The sequence below is a fragment of the Bos javanicus genome, chromosome 1, assembly GCF_032452875.1.
Source record: "Bos javanicus breed banteng chromosome 1, ARS-OSU_banteng_1.0, whole genome shotgun sequence".
Lineage (NCBI taxonomy): Eukaryota > Metazoa > Chordata > Mammalia > Artiodactyla > Bovidae > Bos > Bos javanicus.
In genome coordinates, this window is record NC_083868.1 from 58,796,095 (window position 1) to 58,808,582 (window position 12,488).

The window sequence follows — 12,488 nt, forward strand, 5'->3', positions numbered from 1 at the left end:
CTGTAATTGTGTCATTTCAAAAATATTATATAAAGGGAATAGTATAGTTATGTAACACTTTATGTTGGCTGTTTTCACTCATCATATTTCCCTGGAGATCCATTCATTTTGTTTTCTGTACCAATAGTTCATTCCTTTTTAATGCCAAGTAACATTCCATGGTATGGATGAATTCACCATTCATCCATTGAAGAATACCTGGGCTGTTTCCAGTTTTTGATTATGATAAATACAGCTGCTGTAAACATTGATGTACAGGTGTTTGTGTGAACATACGTTTTCCTCTGGGCTATATGCCCAGGAGTGCAGTTGCTGGGTCATCTGATAGTTGCATGTTTAGTTTTACAGAACTGCCAAGCTTTTCTAGAGTGCTATACCATTGTACATTCCCACTAGCAAAGTGTGAGAGATACAGTTTCTCTGCATTCTTGCCTCCTCACTGAGGGTTTTTATCATGAAAAGGGCCCTTTTGTGTAAATCTGAATTTTAGAATATAGCCATACCTTGTTTTATTGCATTTTACTTGTTTGCATTTCACAGATACTACATTTTTTACAAATTGAAGTTTTGTACGAACCCTATGTTGAGCAAGCCTATCAGTATCATTTTTCCAACAACATTTGCTCACTTTGTGTTTCTGTGTCACAGTTTGGAACTTTTTCAATATTATATTTGTTATGGTGATCTGTGATCAATGATCATTGATGTTACTATTATAATTGTTTTGGGGTGAACTATATAAGACAGCCTCCTCGGTTGTGTGGCTTGTGGGATCTTAGTTCCTGGACCAGGGATTGAACCCACAACCTTGGCAGTGAAAGCTTGAAATTTTAACCACTGAACTGCCAGAGAATTCCCCAGCAGCAGGGTTTGAGAGGATTGACAGTAGCCCCTTGCGCCAGGCTTTTTTTTTTTTTTTTCCTTTGTCAGTTTTTTTAGAGGTTTTCTAGTTTCACTGATAATTTAAAAATAATCATCTCTTTTTTCATTGATATTCTAATTGTTTTTGTGTTTCTGTTTCATCGATTTCTGTTCTATATGTAATCTTTATTATATATAATACTTTTTTGCTCATGTTGGGTTTATTTTGCTCTTCCTCTTCTAAGTTTTTGAGTTGGACAATGAGATTATTACTTTTCTTCTTTCCTAATGTATGCATTTAGTGCTATAAATTTGTTTCTTAGCTTTCATTGTGACCCACAGATGTTGATATATTGTATTTTCATTTTCATTCAGTTCAGTATACTTTTTTATATCCCTTGAGGCTTTCTCTTTTATCCGTGGATTACTTAGATATGTGTTTTTTAGTATCCAAATGTTTGAAGATTTTTGTGCTCTCTTCCTGTTATTGATCTGTAGGTTGATTTCATTGTGGTGAAACACAATCTATATAATTTCACTTCTCTTAATTTGTTGAGATATGGCTGAACATATATTCTATCTTGGTTTATGTTCTAATACTGTGAAATGTGAACAAAATGACGTGCATCGTTTCTAGAGGGGAGCCCTTAGAGTTGGTACACTATTTGCCATCTTCCTGTCCTAGGATGGTGGAGCCCTTATTAGCATATGTCCCTATGTTAGGACAGTGTGGAGCTAAGGCTTTTGCCAACCCACATTGTTCATTTATATTTAAACAAGACATAAACCCTTGTTCTTGTAAGCACTGAGACTTTGAGGTTTGCTTATTGATACAGTAGTCTAGTCTTTTATGACTAATGTACCAAGTTAATTTACTCTTTATTTTTTCACTGTATCTTATTCCAATCTGTTGCCCAAAACTGCCTTAAAAATCTGCTTCTGAGATTGTGGCATGAGCTGCCACAGATACTAATCACTGAGACTCTCCAGATCATTTTTGATTAGCTAGGTACAAGCCATTAAGACTTTTGGACTGCAAAATGCTAGCATATTGAATTTTACTGTGTTTGCATGTAGAAATGTGTACCAAAACTATTTGAATTACTTAGAGTGAGAGGGTTGTTATTTTTTTGAAAATAATATTAGAGAAAGAGGAAATTGGGACCTTTAAGGACAGATACTTTGCATTCTGATTATAATTATACAGTTAATAATACTATATTATATACTTAAAAGTTGCTGAGAAACTAGATGTTCTCACCACAAAAAGAAATGATAATTATGGGATGTGATGGAGGTGTTAGCTAGTGCTACAGTGGTAATCATATTGCAGTATATAAGTGTATTAATTAACACATTGTATACTTTAAATTCATTCAAGTATATGAATAAATAAAACTGGATAAATTCATACAGTTAGATGTCAATTGTATCTCAAGATTTTTTTTAAATGGATAAGGACTAAATGTTTTCTTCCTAGAATATGAACATTGCCTTCAGTGTAAAATAAAATGAAATAATTTTGAATAAATTATAATAGTTTTTCAAATTATGCAATTTATCTCATTAAATTTTTTAACAAATAATTTTTATTGCAGTATAGTTGCTTTACAATGTTGTATTAGTTTCTGCTGTATATCAAAGAAAATCAGTTATACATATACATATATTATCTCTTTTTTAGATTTCGTTCCCATTTAGGTCACCACAGAGCACTGAGTAGAGTTCCTTGGGTTATATTGTATGTTCTTATTAGTTGTTTATTTTATACATAGTAATGTTTATTTGTCAATCCCAATCTCCCTGTTTATTTCACCCTCTTACCCCCGTGGTAACTATAAGATTGTTTTCTACATCTGTGACCTATCTCTGCTTTACAAATAAGTTCATCTGTACCATTTTTCTAGATTCTACATATAAGTGGTATTATACAGTATTAGTCTTTCTCTTTCTAACTTACTTCACTCTGTATGTCAACTTAAACTTGAAATTTAATTTTTTTATGTAATTTCAATTTTTATAAATTTTAGGAATTTTAAAAAATTTGAAAATAGAAAATTATACAAAGAAGAAAAGTGAAATTCCTTGTTTTCTTACCAACCAGAGAAAACTATTCTGAGATATTTCCTTCATTTTTTTCCCTTGTATGCATGTGAACTTTTTTTCCTTTGGTATAATTGGCATCAGTATGTTTTGTTGTTCAGTTGCCAAGTCGTGTCTGACTGTTTGCAACCCCATGGACTGCAGCACGCCAGGCTCCTCTATGCTCTGTTATCTCCTGGAGTTTGCTCAAATTCATGACCATTGAATCGGTGATGCTATTAATGTCTAACCATGTCATCATCCGGAGAAGGCAATGGCACCCCACTCCAGTACTCTTGCCTGGAGAATCCCATGGATGGAGGAGCCTGGAAGGCTGCAGTCCATGGGGTCACTGAGGGTTGGACACGACTGAGCGGCTTCACTTTCACTTTTCACTTTCATGCATTGGAGAAGGCAATGGCAACCCACTCCAGTGTTCTTGCCTGGAGAATCCCAGGGACGGGGGTGCCTGGTGGGCTGCCGTCTATGGGGTCACACAGAGTCGGACACAACTGAAGTGACTTAGCAGCAGCAGCAGCAGCAGCAGCAGCAGCATGTCATCATCTGCCATCCCCTTCTCCTTTGGCCTTCAGTCTTTCCCAGCATCAGGGCCTTTTTCAATGAGTCAGCTCTTTGTATCAGGTGGCCAAAGTATTGGAGTTTCAGCTTCAGCATCAGTCCTTCCAATGAAATTCAGGGTTGATTTTCTTTAAAATTGACTGGTTTGATCTCCTTGCAGTCCAAGGGACTCTCCAGTATCACAGTTCAAAAGCATCAGTTCTTCAGTACTCACTCTTCTTTATGGTCAGCTCTCAGATCCATACATGACTACTGGAAAAACCATAGCTTTGACCGTAATGGACTTTTGTCAGTAAAATGATGTTTCTGCTTTTTAATACGCTGTCTGGGTTTTTCAGAGCTTTCCTTCCAAGGAGCAAGCATCTTTTAATTTCATGGCTGAATCACTGTCTGCAATGATTTTGGAGCCCAAGAAAATAAAATCTGTTATTGCTTCTACTTTTTCCCATTTGCCATGAAGTGATGGGACCTGATGTCATGAGCTTAGTTTTTTGAAAGTTTTAACCTAGCTTTTTCACTGTCCTCTTTTACCCTCATCAGGAGGCTCTTTAGTTCCTCTTCCTCATGTATTGACTCTTTTATCATTATGAACATATCTTAATCTCTAGGAATATTTCTTGCCTTTAAGTCTGTTTCAGCTGAGAGTGGTATAGGAACTCCAGTTTTCTTGTGATGACTGTCTGCATGGTGTATATATCCATTCTTTTACTTTCAGCTTCTTTGTCTTTTCGTATCTAAGTTGTGTGTCTCTTGTGGACAGAGTATAGTTGGGTCTATTTTTATCCAGTTTGACAATCTCTGTGTTTAACTTATTTATATTTATTGTATTTACAATATATATTTACATTTTAATTGGAAATTTACAAATTAATTGGAGAGAACTTAGATTTACAAATAGCCATTTTGTTGTTTTCTCTGTATCTCATATATATTTTTGTTCCTCTGCTCCCCCTTTATGTGTCAAATAAATACTTTTTAGGATACCACTTCAGTTCCTCTTGATTTAAAAATGTAGTTGAGTGTTTTTAAAGGATTGCATGAGGGATTACAGTGTACATCATAACCTCTCACTGTACACTTCAGATTACTAACTTAATTCTGCTAAAATAGTGAACCTTTGTTCCATCCTAGCTCCATTATCTCTCCCCTCCCTTTATATATATATATGCCTCATATGTGTTTTATATGTATGGTACATATATATGTTTGTTCTATGTGTATATCAATTTCACTTTAATGTGTCAAAGTCTGAATCTCTTGTCTTTATCTTATTTGGGATTCATTACTCATCTTTGATTTGTACCTTGTCCTCAAATTTTGAAAAATTTGACCAGTATTTACATATTTTTCTGCCTCCCTTTTCCTTCTGATACTCTCATTACATGTATTTTGATTCACTTAATGCTGACACACAGGTCTCTGAGTCTCTTGTTTATTTTCTTCAAACGTTTTTGTTTCTGTTCTTCAAATTGGATAAGTTTTATTCATCTGTCTTTAGTTCACTGATTCTTTCTCTGCTATTTTGAATCTTCTTTTGTACCCCTCTACTGAATTTTTTATTTTGGTGACTATAGTTGTCAACTTCAGAATGTCAGGGTTTTTTTTTTTTAATTAAAAAAAGTTATTCGTTAAGATTCTCTGTTGAGATTCTCTACTTGTTTATATGAGTCACTATCATCATACTTTCCCTTAATTCTTTGAGCATTGTTCTCATTAGTTCATTGAAGATATTTTAAATAACTGCTTTGATGTCTTTGCTAAATCTAGTATCTTGGAATCATGAAAGACTCTATTGCTTGCTTTTTCTCTTCTTATTATGAGTCACATTTTCCTATTTTTTTTTGTTTCATATTTTTTTTGAAAATTGGAAACTTTGATAACATATTATAGCAGCTGTGGATTCTGATGGCATCCCTCCTATCCCTAAAACTTGTCATTCCTGATTTTTGTTTAGAATTTGCCTAGAGTAAATCTGTGAAATATGTTTGTCCTGTAGTGTGTGGAAACAATGATCTTTGCTCCATTTATTATCATTGTTGTTATTTGTTTTTAAGGCTAGTTTCCTGTGTCACCCCTCGTATCAGTCAACAATTAGTCAGAAATTGTGCTTAAATACAGAGAGCCACTAAGGCTTTCCGCTTCCGCTGACAGATCTGTGTATAGATTGGGTAGTGCATTCAAAATTCAGGTCATTTTAAAATTTGTCCCTGTTTTTATGTTCCTTTGAGACTTCTTGTGTTTCCATCCAGGTATCTTGCTGAAAGTATTACTTTTGTTTCAGGTTTGGAGGACTTGTTAACAAAAGTCACTTGTTACACACAATAAACAATTTCAATATTTAATTGAGGATTAGTTGACTTAATTTCAATATACAGTCATTAAAAGAGAAATAGAAACAATAGTGAAAAGTACAGCACATACATCACCAAATTGGGCCAACCAGTGTGCACATGTGTGTGCTTAGTTGTGTCTGACTCTGTGACCCCATGGACTGAGCCTGCCTGGCTCCTCTGTCCATGGGATTTTCCAGGTAAGAATACTGGAGTGAGTAGCCATTCCCTTCTCCAGGGGATCTTCCCAAACCAGGAATCAAACCCAGATCTCCTATACTGCAGGTGGATTCTTCACCAGGGAAGCCTGACCAACATGTAGACTTAAAAACAGCCCTAAGAAATCCCATGTGACAGCTATTTGGAGTCCCAGTTGGGAAAAGGTCTTGGGCAGTACATCCACTCCATGGATAAGACCTCAAATTGCAGTTTCTGGGGCTCCCACTTATAACCCCAGACTACAGACTGATATCATCCGTTTGCATGCAAAAATTCACCTCTGGTTTTACTTTAACATTGTTACAATGCTGTTTGTTTTATATTGTGAGTCATAGGATTTTGTCAAACCTTGCTGCAGTTGGTCAAACCTCCAGGTACTCAAGAGTTCCAAGACCCACTCCCTTTCTTATCTGAAGTGCTGCCTGACTCTCTGTTCTTGCAGGCAAGCATGGAATTTGGTCAGTGTCCAGGCAGGTTAGAAGCAAAATCAGGGGCCTGCTATCCTGCTTCTGAAGCCTGAACAAGACTTCCTGCATGTTAATTTCCTTGATACCAGGAGTGTGTGGCTAGTTTGGGATTTCTCCAATCTCTCTTGCACATGCTTGTAGCCCCTGTTTATCTAGGATTACATGAAGAGTGTATTAAGTTGATCTGTGGCTGCCTCTCCTCTACAATCTCTCTGTTAAGTCCCCTACTAATTTGACAGTCTGCTTGTTCTTGTACTAATAGAGATTTCAACCTCACACTTGCTTGGATAGCTTCCGAATTTTTCCCTTCACTTCTGGGATACTGCTGCTGCTAAGTTGCTTCAGTAGTGTCCGACTCTGTGCAACCCCATAGACGGCAGCCCACCAGGCTCCCCCATCCCTGGGATTCTCCAGGCAAGAATACTGGAGAGGGTTGCCATTTCCTTCTCCAGTGCACGAAAGTGAAAAGTGAAAGTGAAGTCGCTCAGTCGTGTCCAACTCCTAGCAACCCCATGGACTGCAGCCCACCAGGCTCCTCCGTCCATGGGATTTTCCAGGCAAGAGTACTGGAGTGGGGTGCCATTGCCTCCTGGGATAGGTTTTCTGTTTTCTACTCTGAATCAACTCAGCTCTGCTCTGTCAGCCTCACTGCTAGTTTTCATGGCCTGTTCCACCTTGCAGAACTACTACACTGACCTAACTTGTGGGGAAGAATGAGTAATGGGAGCAGCCCCAGGAAAGGATGCCACAGACTTCTGATGTTCATACCCAGATTCAGTAGATTTTCCTGATGAAATACTTCTCATTTTATTGTATGCCTATGGTCAATTTCCAGTCAATTGAGATGATTGTTTTTGACAGTTTTTTCCCCCCCAGCTAGATGTTTGATTTTGCAGAATATTTGCCAGAGTTCTCACTCCATCATCCTGGAAGCATCCTTTACTTCCTTTTGGTGTTTTTTTTGAAATGTTTATTTTATGTGGTTTTTCATATAAAGACGTACAGAATATTGCACAAAAAGGGTATGATTTTAAAGTCCATTTAAATTTTATTTTCTAAGATACTACAATTCAGCTCATTTAGTGATGATTATAATTAAACAAAAAATTAATTTTTTATTGCAGATTTCAAGTTCCACCTATAAAGACAGGAATGAAGAGTAAAAGACAGTTTGCACATCTGCCTGATGCAGAGAAGCTGATAGCAGGTAGAAAATAAAAAAAGTCAAGAAGGTACAAAAACTCTTTTACTACCTCATCAAAATAGAGTTGATGAGTGATAATATTCATAGAATATTTAAGCCTTTATGCTCAGCAAAAACTGTTTTTCAGGATAAACAGCCTCTTATCACCTGTCATCAGACAATATAAAATGAAGTTGTATAGATATGTGTGTCATTGGCACTGTATCTGGATAGTACAATTATAGGTGGTTTTAGATTTCTACTTTGTAAAAGTGTGTATATTCCAAGTTTTATACAATGAACAGGTTTATTACAGCAGTGAGGAATAATACAAAAATTTTAAATTTTTTAAAAAGCACATATACATATTGAAAAATACAGACAAAATATTAACCAAAATTACATACCTATACAAATTAACCAGAGACCCATCCAAAGGACCATCCCTCTAGATGGGCCCATCCTAAAAGAAATCAGTCCTGAAAATTCACTGGAAGGACTGATGCTGAAGCTGAAACTCCAATACTTTGGCCACCTGATGCGAAGAACTGACTCCTTGGAAAAGACCCTGATGCTGGGAAAGATTGAAAGCAGGAGGAGAAAGGGACGAGAGGATGAGATGGTTGGATGGCATCACCAATTCTATGGACATGAGTCTGAGCAAGCTCCAGGAATTGGTGATGGACAGGGAACCCTGGTGTGCTGCAGTTCATGGGGTCACAAAGAGTCAGACATGACTGAGCAACTGAACTTAACTGAACTGATACAAATTAAAATATATAATTGGGATCATTCTGTACAAATGGCTTTAACTTTTAGATTTAACCACATATTGGATCACTGTCTTCTGAAACAAAGAATCTTTAACCTTTAATTTTAAAAAACAACTCACTGACATTTCAAATCCACAGTTTCATACTTTTATAGATTAGTTCAATTAGTATTTCTTAGTACTCAGTCTGTGCCAGAGACCATGATGTTTCTGAAGAACTTGGAGTCCCGTGGAAAAACATCATATATAAACAAATCACTGTGATTCAGGTTATATGAACAGTTTTAGCAAGGTACAGAAGTATTATCTGGAAGTAAAGATTTAGTGTGCACCACAGTATCCTTCTAACTGATCTCTCTCCTAGTCTTACATGCCTTCATTCTATTCAGGGCTATAGGTATAGTGGTTTTTTCTAAGATGCACATCTGATCAGTTTAAAACCCTTTATGAATGGTATTCCAGTAACCTTAGAATAAAGCTTGACTGCCTTTCTATGTGGCCTTTTGTATATGTTAATTATCCTCTCATCTGTCTTTATTAAGTTCCCTTCAGTCTCTAGTCTTTTTTGAAGTCAGCTTTCTTTATATATGTCATTTCCTTTTGTTTTGGGGCTTTTTTTTTTACTTCATTTTACCTAGAATTGTTTTCCCTCTTCTATACCTGGTTGTCTTTTATTTATGTATTTTAAAATATATATTAATGTATTATGTCTATTTGCATGTATATTTTGTTTATATTTCTCATTTAGGCATGCCTTTACTGTAAGTTTGACGGGGCTGATACAGCTCTTATATTCATCTACTGCTCACCAGAGTAACAGTAGTAGTAGTTAAAATGTTGAAACACTGAGCTCCCCCCCAAGTGACTCCTCATACCTTAGCTCTCCTGGCTTCTCTTGTAGGATTCCCAGGGCCTTCCCATAATCCAGCAATGAAAGGTTTATATCTGATAGAGAAAGGTCCTGATCCAGCACTGTGGTTGGTGACCAGTGTTATCATTGTAACTATCACCTCTGGATAGATACCTCTAGTATGTACTCTTGTACTGTCCTTCACATTCCTCAGAGTCCCTTGGACTGCAAGGAGATCAAACCAGTCCATCCTAAAGGAAATTAGTCCTGAATATTCATTGGAAGAACTGATGCTGAAGCTGAAACTCCAATACTTTGGCCACCTGATGGGAAGAACTGACTCATTGCAAAAGACCCTGTTGCTGGGAAAGATCAAGGCAGGAGGAGAAGGGGACAACAGAGGATGAGATGGTTGAATGGCATCACCGACTCGATGGACATGAGTTTGAGCAAGCTCTGGGAGTTGGTGATGGACAAGGAAGCCTTGTGTGCTGCAGTCCATGGAATCACAAAGAGCAGAATACAACTGAGCGACTGAACTGAACTATTTATATTATTGGGCTTCCCAGGTGGCGCAAGTAGTAAAGAACCCACCTGCTAATGCAGAAGACATAAGAGGTTAAATCCCTGGGTCAGGAAGATTCCTTGGAGGAGGGCACAGCAACCCACACCAGTATTCTTGCCTGGAGAATTCTATGGATAGAATTCATATGCCTGTCGAGCTACAGTCCATGGGGTCACAGAGAGTCGGACATGACTGTGATGAACACTTTCACTTTTATCTATATTATTTGCTATTGTAACTCTAGTACAAAGGTCAGTATTTGACATATAGTAATGGGTACCCAGTGATTGAATGGATGGTTGATGGATAGAGAAATGAGTGAGTAAATGAATTATCAGTGTCACTTAAAATCAGCAGAGTAGATGTGCTCAACCACAGATAACATATAGAGTTAAGGTAACACTAACAAAAGAATCATGGCATCAGTAGAAGAAAATCCAGTAAAACTCAAATTTAGAAGGAAAGGTCAAATAATGTGTGAAGCAGAAGAAAGTAGTATCAGTATTTTGGGTATAAAGAGTTGTTAAGAATCATAATAGTTTAACAGTATGAAATACAGTTGAACTAAGTGAAAATAACAATTTGTGAAGTTGATCTAAAGTAACTATATAGAGGAAATATACAGTGTTAAATGAACATTTTAAAAAATGAAAAGAAAGTAGAATCAATAACTAAGGTTATACCTAGTAAATCTATAAAAGAAGAGGAAATTAAACCTAAAGCTACCAAAGGGAAAGAAATGATAAAGACTAGAGCATAAATTAATGAAATTGAAAACAGAGGAAAAAGTAGAGAAAATCTACAAAGCCAAAGTTGGTTCTCTGAAAAAATTGATAAAATTGATAGGCCGAGAATCTGGTTAACCAAGAGGAATGATAGGTGACATGTCTTACCAATATCAGCAGTGGAAGAGGGTTCATCACTGCTGATCCCCTGAATATTAAAAAGATAATAAAGAAATACTGTGAACAACTCTATGCCCAAAATACAATAATTTAGTTAAAATAGACCAATTTCTTGAAAAACACAAACTACCAAACCTCACACAAGAAGAAACATATAGCTGGAATAGCTCTATACCTATTAAAGAAATTGAATTTATAGTTAAGAACCTTCCATAAAAAGAAAACTCAATGTAGACAGTGTCAGTGGTGAATTCTATCAACCGTTTATGTAAGAAATAGTATCATTCCTTCCAGAAAATAAGAAGGATCACTTCCTAACTCATTTTATGAGATTAGTATTACCAAAATACCAAAACCAGACAGAAACATTCTAGGAAAAGACTAATATCTGTCATGAACATAGAAATAAAGAGTTGAAACAAAATATTAGCATATGAGATTCAGCAATTTTTAAAAGAGATTATGCATTATGACCAAGTGAGGTTCATTCCAGGAATGCATGGCTGGTTCAGCATGTTAAAAAAAAGAAAAATCAATCAATATATTTTATCATCTTAGACCAAATATGAAAAACCATATAATCATCTCAATAGATGCAGAAAAAGTATTTGACAGAATTCGACATTCTTTCATAATAAATCTCTCAGCAAGTTAGAAATAGAACTTATTCTACTTCCTTAGAAGAAACTATGAAAAACCTCCAACTAACATTGTACTTAATGATGACTGAATGCCTTCCACCTAAAATTAGAAACTAGGTAAAAATGTTTTCTCTCACTGTTCTTACTCAACATTTTCAGTTCAGTTCAGTCGCTCAGTCATGTCTGACTTTTTGCAACCTCATGAATCGCAGCACGCCAGGCCTCCCTGTCCATCACCAACTCCTGGAGTTCACTCAAACTCATGTCCATCGAGTCGGTGATGCCATCCAACCATCTCATCCTCTGTCGTCCCCTTCTCCTCCTGCCCCTAATCTCTCCCAGCATCAGGGTCTTCTCCAATAAGTCAACTCTTCACATGAGGCAGCCAAAGTATTAGAGTTTCAGCTTTAGCATCAGTCCTTCCAATGAACACCCAGGACTGGTCTCCTTTAGAATGGACTGGTTGGATCTCCTTGCAGTCCAAGGGACTCTCAAGAGTCTTCTCCAACACCACAGTTCAAAAGCACCAATTCTCCACCGCTCAGCTTTATTCACAGTCCAACTCTCACATCCATGACCACTGGAAAAACCATAACCTTGACTAGATGGACCTTTATTGGCAAAGTAACATCTCTGCTTTTCAATATGCTATCTAGGTTGGTCATAACTTTTCTTCCAAGGAGTAAGCGTCTTTTAATTTCATGGCTGCAATCACCATCTGCAGTGATTTTGGAGCCTCCAAAAATAAAGTCTGACACTGTTTGCACTGTTTCCCCATCTATTTTCCATGAAGTGATGGGACCAGATGCCATGATCTTCGTTTTCTGAATGTTGAGCTTTAAGCCAACTTGTTCACTCTCCTCTTTCACTTTCATCAAGAGGCTTTTTAGTTCCTCTTCACTTTCTGCCATAAGGGTGGTATACCCAAGTAAGACGGTAGGTATTGTGAGAGGGCATCAGAGGGCAGACACACTGAAACCATAATCACAGTAAACTAGCCAATCTGATCACATGGACCACAGCCTTGTCTAACT

The 12,488-nt window shown here is 36.8% G+C and overlaps 1 protein-coding gene across 2 annotated transcripts in view; it reads left to right on the top strand.

The window, feature by feature from the left end:
- GRAMD1C (GRAM domain containing 1C) overlaps positions 1 to 12,488 on the top strand; it is a 99,824-nt gene that overhangs the window by 17,488 nt on the left and 69,848 nt on the right. For both annotated transcript variants that reach the window (XM_061427196.1, XM_061427206.1), the window contains one exon: positions 7,663 to 7,745. The gene's annotated coding sequence lies outside the window, so the exon portion shown is untranslated. The remainder of the gene's footprint in view (positions 1 to 7,662; positions 7,746 to 12,488) is intronic.